The sequence below is a fragment of the Pseudorca crassidens genome, chromosome 8 (assembly GCF_039906515.1).
Source record: "Pseudorca crassidens isolate mPseCra1 chromosome 8, mPseCra1.hap1, whole genome shotgun sequence".
Taxonomy (NCBI): domain Eukaryota; kingdom Metazoa; phylum Chordata; class Mammalia; order Artiodactyla; family Delphinidae; genus Pseudorca; species Pseudorca crassidens.
In genome coordinates, this window is record NC_090303.1 from 7844524 (window position 1) to 7865300 (window position 20777).

At 40.0% G+C, this 20777-nt stretch overlaps 1 long non-coding RNA gene across 8 annotated transcripts in view; it reads left to right on the forward strand.

The window, feature by feature from the left end:
- LOC137228783 (uncharacterized) overlaps positions 1–20777 on the forward strand; it is a 138965-nt gene that overhangs the window by 61984 nt on the left and 56204 nt on the right. For 3 of the 8 annotated variants that reach the window (XR_010945353.1, XR_010945347.1, XR_010945348.1), the window contains one exon: positions 7986–12316. The exons of 1 other annotated variant lie outside the window; for it this stretch is intronic. This is a non-coding gene — a long non-coding RNA (uncharacterized lncRNA). Of the gene's footprint in view, positions 1–7985; positions 12317–15037; positions 17136–20777 lie in introns of those variants that run through there. 4 more of the 8 variants (XR_010945351.1, XR_010945349.1, XR_010945352.1 and 1 more) reach the window with 3 other exon arrangements.

Genomic DNA, 20777 nt, shown 5'->3' on the forward strand with positions numbered 1-20777 from the left:
CAAACACGTGAAATAAGATGAAAGAAACAAACTTTTCCATAGCAACCATAACACAGGAAGAGCATGCAGGCGGTGTGCACGCCGGGAGCCTGCTAGTGGCCAGGGCAGCTGTTGGGACCGCGTGGGGGTGGAGCCTGTGTATGTCCACCTGTGTCCGCATGTGTGCATGCGTGTGCACACGGGGCCAGGGTGGGGAGGGGAGCTGGTCAGGGCTGGGGCTACCGCTGCCACCCTCAGCTGATGGCATTCTATCACAGAGATCCAAGGAGTCTCGGACTTCTATAAACTCTGGGCCTCCACATCCTTTGGAAGATGTATTTCTCAAGAAAGAAGCCTTCTTAAGTTTAATGGTTTGCTTTATACCTTTAAAATATTGAGAAATATGTTTGTGAGCCTCTCTTTGAACATTGTGGGTAGGCCTGGCAGTTGTAGGGGTGTTGAGAAGGGAGCAGATTCTGGGTTATTGGAAGCAGGGCCAGCAGGCCTTGCTGGTGGGTTGGATGTGGGCTGTGACAGAACGAGAGGGGTCCCCGGACCATGCAACGGATGGGCTTGCCAGCATCCGAGACTGGGAAGGCTGGGGGTGGGGTGGGCTTGGGGAGGGGTGTTCAGAGTCTCAGTTTTGGAGACACTGATCATTAGACGCCCACATGGAGCTGTCAAATAGGTAGTCATGTGGCTCCACAGGAGAGACATCACCAACCATGTGACTATAGACAGAGACCAGAAGAGGGGTGAGGACAGAGCCCCGGGGTCGGATCTCCTAACCTAAAATAGCAGCTAACTCGTCCAACACGGCGGCACAGACCACTACTTTAGGTTTGTTGTTTTTTTTTTTTAACATCTCTATTGGAGTATAACTGCTTTACAATGGTGTGTTAGTTTCTGCTTTATAACAAAGTGAATCAGTTATACATATACATATGTTCCCATATCTCTTCCCTCTTGCGTCTCCCTCCCTCCCACCCTCCCCATCCCACCCCTCTAAGTGGTCACAAAGCACCGAGCTGATCTCCCTGTGCTATGTGGCTGCTTCCCACTAGCTATCTATTTTACGTTTGATAGTGTATATATGTCCATGCCACTTTCTCACTTTGTCACAGCTTACACTTCCGTCTCCCCATATCCTCAAGTTCATTCTCTAGTAGGTCTGTGTCTTTATTCCCGTCTTTTTTTTTTTTCTTAGATTCCATATATATGTGTTAGCATATGGTATTTGTCTTTCTCTTTCTGACTCACTTCACTCTGTATGACAGTCTCTAGGTCCATCCACCTCACTACAAATAACTCAATTTTGTTTCTTCTTATGGCTGAGTAATATTCCATTGTATATATGTGCCACATCTTCTTTATCCATTCATCCAATTTTGGACACTTAGGTTGCTTCCATCTGCTGGCTATTGTAAATAGAGCTGCAATGAATATTTTGGTACATGACTCTTTTTGAATTATGGTTTTCTCAGGGTATATGCCCAGTAGTGGGATTGCTGGGTCATATGGTAGTTCTATTTGTAGTTTTTTAAGGAACCTCCATACAGTTCTCCATAGTGGCTGTATCAATTTATATTCCCACCAGCAGTGCAAGAGTGTTCGCTTTTCTCCACACCCTCTCCAGCATTTATTGTTTCTAGATTTTTTGATGATGACCATTCTGACCGGTATGAGGAGATACCTCATTGTAGTTTTGATTTGCATTTATCTAATGATTAATGATGTTGAGCATTCTTTCATGTGTTTGTTGGTAATCTGTGTATCTTCTTTGGAGAAATGTCTATTTAGATCTTCTGCCCATTTTTGGATTGAGTTGGTTGTTTTTTTGTTATTGAGATGCATGAGCTGCTTGTAAATTTTGGAGATTAATCCTTTGTCAGTTGCTTCATTTGCAAATATTTTCTCCCATTCCGAGGGTTGTCTTTTGATCTTTTTTATGGTTTCCTTTGCTGTGCAAAAGCTTTTAAGTTTCATTAGGTCCCATTTGTTCATTTTTGTTTTTATTTCCATTTCTCTAGGAGGTGGGTCAAAAAAGATCTTGCTGTGATTTATGTCATAGAGTGTTCTGCCTATGTTTTCCTCTAAGAGTTTGATAGTTTCTGGCCTTACATTTAGATCTTTAATCCATTTTGAGCTTATTTTTGTGTATGGTGTTAGGGAGTGTTCTAACTCATACTTTTACATGTACCTGTCCAGTTTTCCCAACAACACTTATTGAAGAGGCTGTCTTTTCTCCACTATATATTCTTGCCTCCTTTATCAAAGATAAGGTGACCATTTGTGCGTGGGTTTATCTCTGGGCTTTCTATCCTGTTCCATTGATCTATATTTCTGTTTTTGTGCCAGTACCATGCAGTCTTGATTACTGTAGCTTTGTAGTATAGTCTGAAGTCAGGGAGCCTGATTCCTCCAGCTCCATTTCTCGTTCTCAAGATTGCTTTGGCTATTCGGGGTCTTTTGTGTTTCCATACAAATTGTGAAATTTTTTGTTCTAGTTCTGTGAAAACTGCCAGTGGTAGTTTGATAGGGATTGCATTGAATCTGTAGATTGCTTTGGGTAGTAGAGTCATTTTCACAATGTTGATTCTTCCAATCCAAGAACATGGTTTATCTCTCCATCTATTTGTATCATCTTTAATTTCTTTCATCAGTGTCTTATAATTTTCTGCATACAGGTCTTTTGTCTCCTTAGGTAGGATTATTCCTAGATATTTTATTCTTTTTGTTGCAATGGTAAATGGGAGTGTTTTCTTAATTTCACTTTCAGATTTTTCATCATTAGTATATAGGAATGCCAGAGATTTCTGTGCATTAATTTTGTATCCTGCTACTTTACCAAATTCATTGATTAGATCTAGTAGTTTTCTGGTAGCATCTTTGGGATTCTCTATGTATAGTTTCATGTCATCTGCAAACAGTGACAGCTTTACTTCTTCTTTTCTGATTTGGATTCCTTTTATTTCTTTTTCTTCTATGATTGCTGTGGCTAAAACTTCCAAAACTATGTTGAATAAGAGTGGTGAGAGTGGGCAACCTTGTCTTGTTCCTGATCTTAGTGGAAATACTTTCAATTTTTCACCATTGAGGATGATGTTGGCTGTGGGTTTGTCATATATGGCCTTTATTATGTTGAGGAAAGTTCCCTCTATGCCTACTTTCTGCAGGGTTTTTATCATAAATGGGTGTTGAATTTTTTTGAAAGCTTTCTCTGCATCTATTGAGATGATCATATGGGTTTTCTCCTTCAATTTGTTATTATGGTGTATCACATTGATTGATTTGCGTATATTGAAGAATCCTTGCATTCCTGGAATAAACCCCACTTGATCATGGTGTATGATCTTAATGCTATGAGACTGGATATCAATTACTGGAAAAGCTCTGTAAAAAATGCAAACACATGGAGGCTAAACAATACACTACTTAATAATGAAGTGATCACTGAAGAAATCAAAGAGGAAATAAAAAAATTCCTAGAAACAAATGAATATGGAGACACGACAATCCAAAACCTATGGGATGCAGCAAAAGCAGTTCTAAGAGGGAAGTTTATAGCAATACAATCCTACCTTAAGAAATAGGAAACATCTCGAATAAACAACCTAACCTTGCACCTAAAGCAGTTAGGGAAAGAAGAACAAAAAAAACCCAAAGTTAGCAGAAGGAAAGAAATCATAAAGATCAGATCAGAAATAAATGAAAAAGAAATGAAGGAAATGATAGCAAAGATCAATAAAACTAAAAGCTGGTTCTTTGAGAAGATAAACAAAATTGATAAACCATTAGCCAGACTCATCAAGAAAAAAAGGGAGAAGACTCAAATCAATAGAATTAGAAATGAAAAAGGAGAAGTAACAACTGACACTGCAGAAATGCAAAAGATCATGAGAGATTACTACAAGCAACTCTATGCCAATAAAATGGACAACCTGGAAGAAATGGACAAATTCTTAGAAATTCACAACCTGCCGAGACTGAACCAGGAAGAAATAGAAAATATGAACAGACCAATCACAAGCACTGAAATTGAAACTGTGATTAAAAATCTTCCAACAAAAGCCCAGGACCAAATGGCTTCACAGGCGAATTCTATCAAACATTTAGAGAAGAGCTAACACCTATCCTTCTCAAACTCTTCTAAAATATAGCAGAGGAAGGAACACTCCCAGACTCATTCTACAAGGCCACCATCACCCTGATACCAAAACCAGACAAAGATGTCAGAAAGAAAGAAAACTACAGGCCAATATCACTGATGAACATAGTTGCAAAAATCCTCAACAAAATACTAACAAACAGAATCCAATAGGTATATTTTTTTAAGGGTCTTGTACTGAGATGTTGGAGAAAATATAATGCTATCCAACACTGACAGCCTACTGAGATTCTTGGAAAACTTCTCAAGTGAAATTGTTTCCTCTACGTTCAGCAACATAGAAGTTTGACTTCAAGAAAGCATTCTTGGTTTTTAAACAAACTCCAAATTTCTTTGTGTAAAGTTAAAATGGCCTTGCCTGTGAGTGTCCTTATGACCCTTTGACTTAGCTGTAATTGGCTGATCGTCCATGTTCCTGAATTGTCCTAATACACCGTCAACTATGCATTCACGTTGTCTGTCATTTGTTTGTTTGTTGAAAATCTCAAGGACCAGAAATTCCAAATGACTCTTCCCTTTGGAGGTGGACACCTGCGTCATGGTCCCACCTCCTGTTGACACCAGTGTCTCTCTGAAGCTGAGGAGGTCTGTTCACAGAACCCAGACATGGAGGGTCCCCAACCCCTGGGGACAGGGGTCAGGGGGCGAAGGCCCAGCCCTGGTCTAGGGAGACAGGCTCTGTGCGGATGGGTCACCAGCGGGACCGAGCCCCAGGGACTAGCTCAGTATCGCTCACTGTGCTCACTTGTCTCCCTTCTCTGTCTGGCTCTTCCAGCCACCTCACTCCTGTGACCTCAGTACCATTCAGATCCTTATAGGGAGTTTTACTCTTCACTCCCTGTAAGGATTTGCCATGTACCTAGTGTGGAAGGTCATCAAGTGAAAATACCTCGTGTTGCAGTACTTACCTCAAGCGTCTGCAGTTGCTGCTTCCTCTGTCCTAAATGCCGTTCCTCTAGATGTGACTTGCTTCACTCCCTCAAATCCTCACGATCTTGTTCAAATGTCACCTCCTTGCTGACAACGTGTCGACCATCCTGGAAACTAATACCCTCACCTGTGCCTTTGCTTCTCTTGTGACTTTTCTCCATGGCACTAATCCTCATCTGACATTCTTTATATTTTATTGTTTGTTTGTCATCTCTCGCCCTTTACAAAAATCCAAGAGGACTGGAGTTTCGCCTGTTTTGTACGTTGACCTGGGCCTTCTTCACCCACAACAGCACTTGGTACAAATAGGCACTCAAAAAAAAAAAAAAAGAAAAAATAGGCACTCAAATATTTGTTGAACACGAAATTTATATGGCAGTGGTTTTCTAAAGAATATGGCCAGGAAAATGCTTTTTCCCCTTCAGGATGTTTTTAACCTTGCAATGAGCATTATAAATGTATTGTGGTGTCTCTTTTGCCTTGGCTAAATTTAATACTCAATTCGAGCAACTTTGATACCCTTTGTTTCAGCATTCGATACGTGCTAGTTAATATTTCTATGGATGAAGATTTTCAAGGAATTAGCTGTTAACTCGACAGAGAAGAAATCAGTCAACCCAAATGAAACAGACAACATTGTGATCACTGATATGTACTTACTATTCCATTACCTTCCAGAGAGGCTAAAAAAAACGATTAAGTTAGCTCAGTGGTTCTCACAGCCTGGTCCCCAGATAAGCCCCTTCAGGATGCCCTGGGAATTTGTTAGAAATGCAGATTTGGGGGCTCCACTCCATAGCCACTGAATCAAAACTTCTACTCATTGAGGGGGCCCAGCAACCTGTGTTTTACCAAACCTTCCAGGTAATTCTGATGCACACTGAAGTTTGAGAGCCATAAAATTAGATAACACACTCAGATTTTAATGAAAGAGACTATATCAAACTCATTTTTTCTCTTATGTCTTAAAATAGATTTTTGACTCAGTTTTAGTGGTCTTTGCTGAAAGGCCAGGGGTAGATGAGGAAACTTCGTGGAGTAAAATCACCGCTTGACAAATATTCTCTGAACTTACGGGAGAAATCTCACATTCCAGCCATTCTGAGGAGCAAACCTATTCACATCCTTGCTATAATATCTGAATTTTAGAATAAAGATGTTCTTAAGGATACAAATTAGTATACAGTGTTCTCTAAAGTTAGATTACCATGTCTATGGTTGATACCAATTAATATTCTTACTGTTGAATATGGTACCACGGAGGACACATGATTTGGAGCGTGAGATGTTTCTTCAGAGGTGATGGAGGGGTCCCACCTGCTGCCTTTTGCTAAGAACAGACTGCGATTTTTGTCTCTTACAGGTATACACATGTGGCAAAAGATTATTTCACTTCCTTACACATGCCCAATGGCTATTTCCAAGTTTGGGGAAATGTTTCCTTCTTCCTAAAAAAATGAGTTCTTATCCATCTTAAATATTTTCTTACCAATTCAAAGTGAGGCTACCAAAACAACAGCATGAATCCCTGGAGGAACGCTCCTACACAGACAGGAAAACGCCTATAATTCTTGTTGATCAGAGGAAGTCCCAGAATACACGTTAGTCTAAAGGGTTCCCTCAGGTCTTCTAAAGAGCTATTAATAAAATAATATATATACACAAAATGAAAGACAAACAAATAAACTTAATAAAATGTGTTTCAGTACCTCTTACAGGGCCCTGGTTCATTTGTTCATTCGTACCTTTTCACTGGTATACTGAGGTTAATATATTTCATTTTTATCACTGTTAGTGTAATTATAATTATGTTTATGATTTCTCATTGTTTTTTCCTCTTTGTACACACACGCAGAAATTGTGCCTTCTGTTATGACTGCAGAATTGACTATATATACAGAAACGTAATGAAGTACAAGAAGCATAATGAAGGTTCGAAACAGGAAGGTTTTTTTTTTGTTTTTTTTGTTTTTACTGCAAAGAGGAGGTTTCCATCCTGTGAGGTCTTGACACAATTATTCTGTTTTCTTTCAGATAAAAAAAGTTTGTGTTTAATTCCATTTCAGTGTTTTCCTGTTTCTCTTTGTAGAGTTTCTCTACTCTCATCAGATATGGTTTTTCACAGATTTGGACACTGTGGGACTGTGGGAATAAGGTTCGTAACCATGTATGTGAAAACAATTTCCTGTAAAGCTTCATGACTCCACGCAGATACACATATGAGTACCAATTGACATGTCTGCTCTGAGAAGCTGCAGGGCCTGTGTCTCCACTTCACCCTAAACTCATTTCCTGCCAGGCAGAACTCTTGAAACAGTTCAAGCAAAATCATTCTAAGAATATAGTGAATTATGTGCTGATCTCATGAGGGGAGCATTAAGCTCGTCGTTTGCCAGGAGTTCATTTCTCAGTAACCCTGATGCACCACTTGCCAAAAAATTGCCGTTTAGTGCTTCAGTTCAGAAGTGATTTATTTTTAAAAGTATTTCCAGATGTTTGAATTCACCTTCAAAAAGCCACATTTTCAAGTGAGTGACCGTGACTCTCAGCTACCCTGTCAAGTCCTGCACTTTTGTTTAATGTGTTGAAATAAAGATGCCTATTTGTTTTGACTCACCGCCGTCTTAGCTCAGGAAACCCCCACTGCACATGCGCTGAGACCAGCTCGCAGGACTGCGTGGGGGGGCTGGTGCCACATCTGCTTCTAGTCTGTCCAGCCCCAGTGAGGATTGCCCCGCTGCTGCTGCAGCTGCTCGTGAGAACCTGGGCTCCTGCTGCCTCCCATTACCAAAGAAAGGAAGAGGCCAAACGGCTGAGTGACCTCTGTCATTTCGTACCATTCTCTGTGTAAACACGTTTCTGGGGATGAACAGCGCACTCAGAGCGGTGTACCTTTCCTGTCTTCCAGGGGCAGAATGAGAGCACGTGTGCATTCCGTGCACTGGAGTTTAAATCTCGGCTCTTGCTAAGACACAAAGTGGCTGTAAGTTGTGTGTTTATCAATTGTCTACTTGGTCCATGGAAGCAGGGAAAAGTCATTTTCTGTGCAGAATTGGAAAATTGTATTTTGTTTACTTACACTGAATACAGAGAAAGTTCTACCCTCCCTTTAAATTAGAGATTTATTGAACCTACTGCTTAGCAGCTGCTTCAGAATATTTTGACATTAGATGTAGGCTCTTAGAAAAAGCACGTATTTATGAAAAAATAAAACTTTATGAAATGATCTTTCTCGGCAGGAGGCCAGCTAGCAATGGACACGTGCTGGGTCAACTATTGTAAATGGAGTTCTAATTTATTAACTTACAGTGCACACTGCTTTTGGAGTTCTATCCCAATGAGTGGTCGTCTTCACAGTGCCCTGCAGTGCCTACTGCACAGACCACAAGATTTCTCCCTGCAGACTTGCGTATTCAGTGTGTGGGGGGGTGTGTGGGAATTCTTCAGATTGCGGGCTAGAGCTTCTGTTTAGATGCTTGTCTGAGCTGAGAACTCTTCTGGCACTTAGCCATGATGATTAACACCATGGCCTTCAAATTGGCCGGCCATGGATTCAAGCCAGCTCTCGTTCACTAACCATGTGAACTCGGGAAGGTAGCCTTGTGTCCACTCATTTTTAAAATGGAGATACTCTTACCACAACCATTGTGAGTGACGAGGCTCCGAAAGTAGATTTGTCACAGAATAAGTGCTAGGTATCTACTTTCTATATATATATAAAATTGTAATTATTTCTATTACGGTTATGACCAACTATATGCCATCTTGAGTATCTACTGTGGGATTCTAAAGCAGAGCTCCTTGAATGAGAATGACTTACAGAAAAATAGCAAAGCCAGTATTCCTTTCTTAAGCGATATCTTGATTCAGTCACTTTTGAAATGTCATCGTCACCTTAATTATCTTAAGAACATACTCTTTCTTTTTTGTTTATGCATCATTTTTATCAGAGAACTTCGTGTAGGGAGAAGATTTATTTCTTCCTGTGTAGCAGGCAGAAGTCAGTCTGTGACCCCTGCTAAGCACGGAGCCTTCAGGGGGCAGCTGAATAGAGCTTTCTTGCAGCCTTGCTCTGGTTTTTGTCCATGTGTCCACGGCCCTAAACTTTACCAGTTCCAGCGCGTGTGTAAACCACAGAATAATGGATATGAAATTGGAAAGCTCGCACCCTGAAACTCCGTTGCCAGGGAATGCGTAGCAGTGTTTATAGGAAGTAAACGGTGCTGACAACACAGTATCCACTTTCAGCTCTGATGTCAAGCAGGAAGCGGCTCTTCCTGCCAGAGGGGCCCAAGCGTCTAGCTCCGCTCTCCTGTCTGCCTTCAGCGGGGCGGGTGTACGCTGTGTGCACGTTCCCCTGCATCTTTCTGGGGACTCCAGGCGGGTATGTCCCAGAATGTCCCTCCTCCTCAGAGACGCATTCTCCTAGATCGGATCATCGTTGGTAACCCTTCCCTTTCCTTTGGTTCCCGGCTTCTTTTCAATGGGTCCAGACTGGCCTATTTCTGTTACGGACTTTGAACTGAGGGGGATCCGTCAGGCGCAGTCTCAGCGGCTGACCACTTGTCCTGGTGTGCCGGGCTACACCACTTGTTCCCATAATTAATACGACTGCTCCCTTTCACTTGCAAAGTGACCCGGTTTAGAAATAAGTTGTAGGAGTCTCAGTCCCGAGTCTCAGACAGTGTGGGCACAGCGTTCGCACTGCTGCTTTAGCCTCTTTCCTTCTGACGGAGACTGGGAAGAGGAGGTCGGTGTGCCTCTCCCTGGCTGTGTGCCTCCCCGGCTGGGTAGGCTGCAGTGCAGTGGGGTCTTGGCCAGTCCCCTCTTTGCCAGGGTCCCTAACTCTGCTACTGATTTCCAGGCAGCCTGTAGTTCTTTGACAGGGGTTGGAAGCGGAAGGCTGGCCCTAAGGGCATCCTTGGATGGGAATACACCACACCCCACTCTGTGCCAACCCATCCTGAATATGGCAGTTGTATTGCCTTCGGCAGATCTAAGCCAACGGGGCTGGCATGGGTGGAAGAAGTCATGGTTATGGCCAACTCTGGGGACTGCTCAGAGCAGTAGGGGGTGCCTGCTTAGTTTTCTGTTCAGTGAATCCTGGATATTTGGGCCTGCAGGGAAATACTAACATTTTTCCCTACCAGCTTTGCCACCCTCTCTCTGCGTTATATCGGTTCACAGAGTCCAGTATATAACTCCAAAATGTATTTTTCTATATATCCTCATTGATGATGCAGTTATTATAATTTTTCTAACTTTGGCATATGATAATCTCCATCTTCTAAGTAATGTTGCTGATTTTTCCCTTGTGTGTGTTCATGGCCATACAGCTCTCCATGGGACTTTAGTAGAGGATAAATCAGGCACCAATAAATTGACAAGTTAACTCCAAATTCCCAATTCAATTAATACCTGGTTGAGTTATGTCCTTAAATATTTCCATTTGTTTTATTCTGTCTTCAGATGCGAGGTGGTTCTATGATTTTTTATTAATACTGTTTACATGGCAAGTAATAGAAACTGATCCTGGCTTGAGAAAAGGAGAATTTATTGGAAAGATAATGGAATATCTCGCAGAACCCAGGAACGAGCTCAATAACCAAGGCTTGAGGAAAGGGAACAGGGAAGCACTGAGGTCCTGGCAGCAGGGGTCCAAGGCAGCATGGGGACAGTAACATCTGCTGTGTAAGTCTCCAGATTCTCAGCCCCAAATTACACATTCCTGGCACGAAATCTGATGGCCCGGTTTGACTGTGGCATGGGGGTAGGGTCACTTAACACAGACATGACTGTTGGACAGTGTTCAGAGCAGGCATACTTGCAGCAGGTCAGCCTCTTTAAGTGGTGTCTACTCCAGTTTCCTATGTGGGCTATCTTGGTTACATCTTTTGTATCAAAACTATCGAAATATGAAATGTTCTCTCAGCATTTCCCTTGGCCATCTCCCACATTTGTGCATCCAGGACATCTGTACTCTAAGGAAAGGCATGTGATAGCTAAAAAGAGAAAAACTGGATTATTTTAGAAGGAGTGTTCTTATGAGATGGTAAGGAAATTATTAACCCAAGCCTTCTCTACCAAGATTATTCCGACTTGGGGAAGGGCATAACGTTAGAAGGGAAACTGTGAGAATGAAAATACCATTAGATCTCAGCAAGAGTGAGCGGGCATGCTGCTCCCCAGACCAAACCCCAGGCGGGTGACAGAAACCCCGCCTGATTCGTGGAGCTGAGACACTCAGGGGTTCCTGGAGAGACAGTGAGACCCGCAGAAGAAAGGAATAATTCCCAAGCACGTGGGAGCAGCGTGGAGTGGCAGACAGCCACCGAACCCAAGAGTTCATGAAGATGGGGAAGACAAACAACCCCACACACAATCAACTGCCTGTATCACGGGTCAGATGGGGGGATGGACACGCCAGTAGATGCCTGGAATGCAGCAGAAGGTGCACAGATGAATGAATGAATGAGTGACACTGTGGCAGTTTGGTAAACTCCCTAGAATTTAGACACAATCTTGGTGAAATTTTAGGTTAAAATTCTTCCATCCTGAGTTGGAAAAGGAAAACAAAAACAAAGAAAATTTACATTTCTGCAATGACTGAGGTTGTAAACTGATATATCTGCAACATTTACTTACTAAAACTGAACTGCATGCAATTGTAACTTTTTCTGTGCTGGGGGACTTTTTATATGGGCTTGGGTTCATTTATTTCTTGAAAGTTTGAGAGCCTCCACCATCAATCCTAGCTGTACACATACAAATGTAGCTTTTGTGGAAATGGACAAAATTTTGACATTTTTGACAGTGGTTGTTTTTTGAAGAAATGAAATTATTTACTCTTCCCTCTTGCTGTGTCAGTATCTTAAAATACATTTCCCTTTGTTAAAAAGTGATGTATCCATTTGTATACGATTTAAAAAATTCAAGTCAAGCAGAGGGAAGACAAATTATCCATAATTTCACTACTCAGAGAAAAAATACTGTTAAGAAATTGGTGTCTATTTATCTATAATTCTTAATATATAATACTTTACATTTTAATCAACTTTATTTTCCATTTCTTTTAAACATTTAAATTCATTATAATTGTGTAGTATTTACTTATAATTTTATTTTAAAATATTTTATAATGTTATTCTTTTTATTATTTTAGTACTTGCTCATTGTAAAGGATTTGGGAAACATACTAAAATATAAATAATACAATAAAAACCATCACACAACTTTTAACATTTTGGTGTTTTTTCGTTTCAAATCTTTGTGTGTATACACAAGCATACATAGGCAAATTTCAATTTTATGTATATTGTTTTATAATTTATAAATTTAAAAATTCTCATTTATTTTCTTTTTCACTGAATAAATTTGTCTCAAATTTATCTATTTCAGTTACCTTCTAAAATATTTTTTTCTTGGTGCATCCACTGTGGAAACCAGTATTGGAGGTTTCTCAAAAAACTAAAAATAAAACTACCATATGACCCTGCAATTCCACTCCTGGGTATAAATCTGAAAAAAGCAAAGACGCTAATTCAGAAAGATACATGCACCTCAGTGTTCATAGCAGTGTTATTTACAAGAGCCAAGACATGGAAACAACCTAAGTGTCCATCAACAGATGAATAGATAAAGAAGATGTGGTATAAATATGTGTGTGTGTGTGTGTGTATATATATATACACACACACACACACACACACACACACACACACACACACAAAATGGAATATTATTCAGCCGTAAAAAAAAATCTGCCATTTGCAGCAACATGGGTGGATTTGGAGGGCATTATGTGTAGTGAAATAAGTCAGACAGAGAAAGACAAATACTATATGATATCACTTATATGTGGAACCTAAAAAATACAACAAACTAGTGAATATAATAAAAAAGAAGCAAACTCACAGATACAGGGGACAAACTAGTGGTTACCAGCAGGGGGAGGAGGGACACTATATGGGTGGAGGAGGGGGAGGTACAAACTATTGGGTATAAGACAGGCCCAAGGATGTGTTGTACGACATGGGGAATATAGCCAATATTTTGTAATGACAGTAAATGGAACGTAACCTTTAAAAATGTATAAAAATAAATTAAAAAAATAAAATAACATAGCTTTTTCTTAATTATATATTTTTAATTATTTCTAGTTTAGGTTTATTATGCCTGTTCTCTTAAGAGAACTTCCTTGTTGCCACTCTTTTCTTGATTGTTTTATTTATTTTCTCCTCTTTATTTGGAATTATGATTATGGTAAAATTTAGGCTGAAGTGTGTGATTTTCTTGTTATTTTCCAAATGTATATTCTTGTGTTTTTATTTTTCCTCCTTAACTCAATAGTTATTTGAGAGATTGATTTAAAAAATAGATATACAAATTGATTTATTTTAAAAATAGCATTTTGTGTGATTGCCACACATTAGAGAAAAATATGAAAAACACAATTAACTGAAGATAACTTTATTCCACGATTCACAGATAACAATTATTAACCTTTAGTTGTATATCCTTTTTATTTTTATTCTAAGCATAGGCAGAATACATTAAACTAAGGTAATATTGTAAATACTGCTTTATGAAATACCTTCTTCCACTTCATAATAAACATGAATATTTTACCACAGTGACCTGTAGACTTGCACTGTATTAATACAAGATAATTTATGTAACTGACACCATTTTATTGAATGTTTGGAGTATTTACTCCCTTTTTTCCTGTACATAAAATCATTATGGATTTCTCTGATTATTTGTCTAGGAAAATTCTGTAAGTTGAATTATTGGATCAATTTTTAAGGGCATTCTAAAGCTTTTGATTCATATTAGCAACTAGTCCTACAAAAAAGTCACACAAAATTACACTCTCATTAGTGAGAGACAAGAATGCTTTTTCCCTCTATTCATGTCCTCAATTAAGATTATTTAAACAGCTGTCCATTTTATTTTTCATTTTATAATGTTTCTACTACCATTTTTTTTGTACTTTGATACCTATTTGTATTTCTTTTTTAATGAATAACTTCACATTTTTATTCATTAAAACTTGTTGGTTCCATTTCTTTTTGTTTATTTATTATAGCTTTTATAAGTTTGTTATCCCTTTGTGGACCATATATTTTTTCTAGTTTGTCATTTAAATTTGTTTTTGCTTGCTTTTCCTATTTTAAATGTTTAACTATTTCCAATTTTGTTGCATTTTGATCATTGCATAAAATACTATACAAGTGATAATTGCTAATATTGTTGTACACATGAGTATGACTGTCTCCTAGTTTTAATACATCTTATCTTTGTGTGGTTATCTCCCCATTGCCTTGAGAAAGGCATTCTCTGCTTACTTCTCTGGTAATATTCTTCTCTGTTCCTTGTTACTTCTATAAGAGCCCTCACATTTAATTAATTTTCTGACTCTCTTGCTCTCTTACCTGTTCTCAAGTAAAGTTTGATGACAGTTTGATGTTTCTTCATGCAATATTCAGTCTCTTACAGAATAATAAGACATTGTAGTGACCTAGAATGTCATGGTCTTTCCAGTTGAGGACATTGTAATTTTAATTTTAATTTTGTGAGGATGTGTTATTTGGTGTCTGATACTCATATAATAGTCATATATGTAATATACGTATATACCATATATACCAGAATGAGTATGCCAGAATATAAACTATGACTGTCCCAACAAGTAAAATCAAAGTGGTGTTTATAGAATGATTACCCCAGGAGGACCTGGGATTCCAGTTTCCTGATAGATGAGCGATGAAGGGATTCTTGGTGTGATACTTTTATTTACAAGTAAATGGTTGGCAATCAATAAATCAAAGGGAAAAATAAGTATTTTTCAATAACCTCAAATTGTTGCAATTCCATTCCATTTTCTTCTGCAATTGTTCTCTCTCCTGAGTAATCTACTTCTTTTTCTCTCTCTCTTTACCACCTCATCCCAATCTACAGAATGGTATCTCCAATCCTAGAATGAACAAACAAAGAAAACATAGCAAATAACAAAGAAGTTCACCTCCCTTGATTCCATATCACCTTCTGCTCCATTTTCTGCAATACTTCAAAGCAAACGCCTTGCTCGCATCCAAGAGAACTGGCGTTTCCACTTCCTCCTCTGCCCAGGTCCCCACGGCAGCAGCTCTTGCCAGGTCACCAGCGCACCCCACTTGGTCCTGTCCTGTTTCCCTGCTGGCTCAGCAGCAGTGCAGACAGATGACATTGCCTCCTCCTCAAAACGCCCTCTCTCCTGGTCTCCTCCTAGCCCTCTGGCTGCTCCCTCTCAGACTCCTTTTTTGGATCCTTTTCTCCTTGGTTTGAAAGCACTGAGGGACTCTAGACTCTGGACCTAATATCGGGCTCACTCTCTTCTCTGTCCACGTAATCGCCCTTCAAGGCTTGATCCTGTCCTGTGGACTAAAGGCTTTTTTTATGTCTGACTTCTTTTACTCAGCAAACTATTTCTGAAATTCATCCATGGAATTGCATGTATTGATAGGGTTTTCTTTTTCATTTTTATTGCTGGTATTTATTAATTTATCCACCTATTGGTGGACATTTGGGTTGTGTTCAGTTTGGGGCTATTATAAATAAAGTTACCATGAACATTCAAGTTAAGTCTTTATGTGGACAAAGTTTTCATTTTGGGGGTGTGGGTGGTAAATACTTTTGCTGAGTCTTTTGGTAAATACATGTTTAACTTTATAAGAAACTGACAGACGACTTTCCAAAGTAGTTGTGCCACTTTTGCGTTCCCAGCAGCCCGGTGGGAGGTTCCTTTGGCTCTACATCCTATCAGTTGTCATTGTCAGATTTTTCTTTTAATTTTAGCCATTCTAGTTGGCAAATAGTGATGTTAACTTGCATTTATATGGTGAGTAATGATGTTGAGCATCTTTTCATGTATTTATTAGCTACACATTTTGCCCATTTTTATTAGGTTATTTGTCTTCCTCTTATTTAGTTGTATGAATTCTTCATATATTCTAGATACACATCCTTTGTCAGATGTATGCACTGAGAATATGCCTCCCAGTTTGTATCTGGATGTGTCCCTGTACCTAAGGGCACTGTTCTTTTGAAAATGGCCAACTGTACAGAACCCTGTTTCTTTCTGGATTCAAGTAATCATGCTCTCCCTACATCCTTATAGGCTCATATGGTGAGAGCAGGGCTGCCCCCAGCTGGGATACTGCACTAACACATGCTTCTGTGAACGTTTCCTTTGAAAATAAATTCTCCTTGAGCCATATATCTCCTTTAGGGCCGTTTGTTTTCTCTCTCATCTCTCTATCTTTCTGATTATCTTCTCCCACTAGAATACAAACTCCATGAAAGACATGATCAGTGTGTCTTACCTGCCGTTGTATCTTTAAAAAGCTACCTTGCTAGGGGCTTCTCTGGTGGCGCAGTGGTTGAGAGTCCGCCTGCCAGTGCAGGCGACACAGGTTCGTGCCCCGGTCCGGGAAGATCCCACATGCCGCTGAGCGGCTGGGCCCGTGAGCCATGGCCGCTGAGCCTGCGCGTCCGGAGCCTGTGCTCCGCAACGGGAGAGGCCACAGCAGTGAGAGCCCCGCGTACCGCAAAAAAAAAAAAAAAACAAAAAAAAACTACCTCGCTAAATAAACATTTGCTGAATGAATAAACACACGAATAAAAAGCAGAATTTTGCCTAGGCAGAAAGCCAGGTTTGATTCTAGACTAATAAATGGTTTCAACAAACCTAAAGAAACATAGGAAAGGAGAGTTTCTTGATCAGCAAACTCAAATGATCAACAAACTCAAAAAGCCTTTGCGATGGCTTCCTTGGCAGGGTATTGTCACCATGGGACTCTGGGTGGCTGGGCAGGCCCCCTCTAGAAGGTCTGCCCACCAGAACTGCCCACAAAGCTTTTATGAGTACAGATTCCGAGAATCCATCCAGGACCTACCGATCCAGGGTCTCTGAATTTCTATTTTTAAACTCTCTGGGTGACGGTAGCACAGCTAGTTGCCAAAAAGCCAGCATGTTCAAGATTCTCTCTAGGGTGCACCCCGCCAGCAGTCTCCACTGCTGCTCGCCTCCCCCACATCACCCCCCAAACTACACATTCCTCTCCATATCAGGATGGAGGTCAGGATGTGCTTGATGATGCGCAGCTTTAAAATAAAAGAAAAACACACTGTATGTTTATTAAAAAAATACTAATAGTGTTTGGTTGAGGGCTCTGTCAGTCTTGGTCCTTGAAAACCAAATAGCAGTCTATCATTGAATTCAAAGTTAGGATTTGGTCTTAAATCTTGGCAAGAAGCTCAACACTTAGAACAGTTATAATCTAAGCAATGAATTCACAGTTTTCCTGAAGCAAACTGAATTGTTTCCACCATCATCCTGCTTAAGAGATGTCCTAAAGGATCCCATTACCGGGCAAAATGATCCTTTAAAGTCTAAAAGAAAATCCTTATAAAAATGGGTCTGTACATGCTGTGGCCACCGTAGAGTGCAATTAACATGGCAGTTAACATGTTTCTTAAAGAAAAACTGAGTGCCGTGGTAGCACAGGTAACTGCTGGGCCTTCCCCACATGACCATAACAGGCCTCTGATCTGTACTTTCTTTCCCACCCTTGTTCATATTGTAACTACGCAGATTCTTCTAGAAAATTTTTACACCTTCAAGCGATTTCAGTCTCTATCACACCCCAAACTTTCCCTGCTGTAACCCTAATCCTTCTAAAGCACAGCCCTGCTCACGTCCTTCTGAACGTTTAAGTCTCTTGACTGAGTTTATGAGCATCGTCAGCTTCACCATCTTCCAAATGCACGTTTCAAATTCCAGCCTCGGTGCCTCTGTTTTCAAGTATTCCCGCTTGTTCAATAGCAGTTCCAAATTTCCTAAAAGGGGGAACTCTGGGACAGCCATCTGATTGTAAGAACTGAGGGCTGCTCTCAGAGGAGTTATTCTGAAGCTACAGTTGAAAAGGTAGCACATTGGTTTTACTTAGGTTGTAGCTTCACTTGTTGGGGCGTCAAGGCATGGTAGAGGGTAACTTACGGTTGTTATGATTATGCAGTACAGGGATGGGGAAGCCAGAGTCCCTTCCACTCCATCCCATGGTGTGGCTACTGAATCTGTATCTCCCCAGATGTGTTCCAAGTCATCACCTGTCTGTGTCTGCCCATCTTACAGAGCTGACCTCAAGCCCTCACTTCCTACAGTTACTCTCAAAAACCTTTAGTAGTAAAAAAAAAAAAAAAACCTTTAGTAACTTCCTTAATCTCTTTGTTTTAGCCCCACTAGACAACAGGGAGACTGAGCGGGAGGAATACATCTCACACCCAAGTACCGATCTAGTATTTAACACGGACGCAGCAGACATTTGATCTGCATTTCCTGTCCACTCACTTAAACAACTAAAATTTCAATGGAAAGAAAAAACGTAAGTGTGTGCGAGACAGTAATGATCAACACAAGAGCATCTGGAGGTGTAGCGCTCTGCTCAAAAGACTGGGTTCAGGTCCACCCCGGTGAGTTTGCTGAGTCAGCCACACTCTCACTCAGTTTCCCAGCACCTCAGAGGGAAGGATGAGGACCATCAGTGAGGACCACATCGAAAATGGATGTGAAAATGCTTGGTAAACCATGAATCTTCACACAAATGATAATCCACAAGACAGCCAGGACCATTTTCTCAAATATAATGATCCTGTTGTACCATTCTTTTTTTTTCTTTTTTAACACCTTTGTTGGAGTATAATTGCTTTACAATGGTGTGTTAGTTTCTGCTGTATAACAAAGTGAATCAGCTATACATATACATATATCCACATATCCCCTCCCTCTTGCGTCTCCCTCCCTCCCACCCTCCCTATCCCACCCCTCTAGTTGGACACAAAGCACCGAGCTGTTCTCCCTGTGCTATGCGGCTGCTTCCCGCTAGCTATCTATTTTACGTTTGGTAGTGTATATATGTCAATGCCACTCTCTCACTTTGTCACAGCTTACCTTTACCCTTCCCCGTGTCCTCAAGTCCATTCTCTATGTCTGCATCTTTATTCCTGTCCTGCCCCTAGGTTCTTCAGAACGTTTTTTTTTCTCTAGATTCCATATATATGTGCATATATAGTTTTCTGTTGGCATACGGTATTTGTTTTCTCTTTCTGACTTGTTTCACTCTGTATGACAGTCTCTAGGTCCATCCACCTCACTACAAAAAACTTGATTTTGTTTCTTTTTATGGCTGAGTAATATTCCATTGTATATATGTGCCACATCTGCTTTATCCATTCATCTGTCAATGGACACTTAGGTTGCTTCCATATCCTGGCTATTGTAAATAGAGCTGCAATGAACATTGTGGTACATGACTCTTTTTGATTTATGGTTTTCTCAGGGTATATGCCCAGTAGTGGGATTGCTGGGTCGTATGGTAGTTCTATTTTTACTTTTTTGAGGAACCTCCATACTGTTCTCCATAGTGGCTGTATCAATTTACATTCCCACCAACAGTGCAAGAGGGTTCCCTTTTCTCCACACACTCTCCAGCATTTACTATTTGTAGATTTTTTGATGATGGCCATTCTGACTGGTGTGAGGTGATACCTCATTGTAGGTTTGATTTGCATTTCTCTAATGATTAATGATGTTGAGCATCCTTTCATGTGTTTGTTGGCAATCTGTATATCTTCTTTGGAGAAAGGTCTAATTAGGTCTTCTGCCCATTTTTGGACTGGGTTGTTTGTTTTTTTGATATTGAGCTACATGAGCTGCTTGTATATTTTGGAGATTAATCCTTTGTTAGTTGCTTCATTTGCAAATATTTTCTCCCATTCTGAGGTTGTCTTTTCTTCTTGTTTATGGTTTCCTTTGCTGTGCAAAATCCCATAGGTTTTGGGTTGTCCTGTTTTCATTGTCACTTGCTTTTAGGTACTTTTTTATTTCTTCAGTGATCTCTTGGTTGTTTAGTACTATATTGCTTAGCCTCCATGTGTTTGTATTTTTTCCAGATTTTTTCCTGTAATTGATATCTAGTCTCATAGCATTGTGGTCAGAAAAGATACTTGATATGATTTCAATTTTCTTAAATTTACCAAGGCTTGATTTGTGACCCAAGATATGATCTATCCTGGAGAATGTTCCATGAGCACTTGAGAAGAAAGTGTAATCTGCTGTTTTTGGATGGAATGTCCTAGAAATATCAATTAAGTCTATCTTGTTTAATGTATCATTTAAAGCTTGTGTTTCCTTATTTATTTTCATTTTGGGTGATCTGTGCACTGGTGAAAGTGAGGTGTTAAAGTCCCCCACTATTATTGTTTTACTGTCGATTTCTTCTTTTATAGCTGTTAGCGTTTGCCTTTATGTATTGAGGTGCTCCTATGTTGGGTGCATAAATATTTACAATTGTTATATCTTCTTCTTGGATTGATCCCTTGATCATTATATAGTGTCCTTCTTTGTCTCTTGTAATAGTCTTTATTTTAAAGTCTGTTTTGTCTGATATGAGAATGGCTACTCCAGCTTTCTTTTGATTTCCATTTGCATGGAATATCTTTTTCCATCCCCTCACTTTCAGTCTGTATGTGTCCCTAGGTTTGAAGTGGGTCTCTTGTAGGCAGCATATACATGGGTCTTGTTTTTTTATCCATTCAGCAAGCCTGTGTCTTTTGGTTGGAGCATTTAATCCATTCACATTTAAGGTAATTATTGATATGT